At 69.4% G+C, this 232-nt stretch overlaps 1 protein-coding gene across 2 annotated transcripts in view; it reads right to left on the reverse strand.

The window, feature by feature from the left end:
• UFD1L (ubiquitin fusion degradation 1 like (yeast)) overlaps positions 1 to 232 on the reverse strand; it is a 19,536-nt gene that overhangs the window by 19,074 nt on the left and 230 nt on the right. The window lies entirely within an intron of this gene.

Here is a 232-nt window from a genome sequence, read left to right on the forward strand (position 1 = left end):
CAAGGCGCAAATCTACCCTGCCAGCCACTGTCCCCCACTATAAGCAGGATAGTCTCCCCCGGCCTGGCCCCTCCTAGGAAACGCCGGGAAGGAGGCAAGGCCCCGAGCGAGGAGCTCGCAACAGGGCCGTGGGTGGGCGCGCGCTCCGGGAGGGGAAGGGGCTCTTCTTGGTGCCCTTTCCCCTTCTCCGCTTTCCCCGACAAGCCGCGGGGGGAGGCTCCGCCGAGCCCCG

Source organism: Gavialis gangeticus, unplaced genomic scaffold, assembly GCF_001723915.1.
Source record: "Gavialis gangeticus isolate Ggan-Ray unplaced genomic scaffold, GavGan_comp1, whole genome shotgun sequence".
Classification (NCBI taxonomy): Eukaryota; Metazoa; Chordata; order Crocodylia; family Gavialidae; genus Gavialis; species Gavialis gangeticus.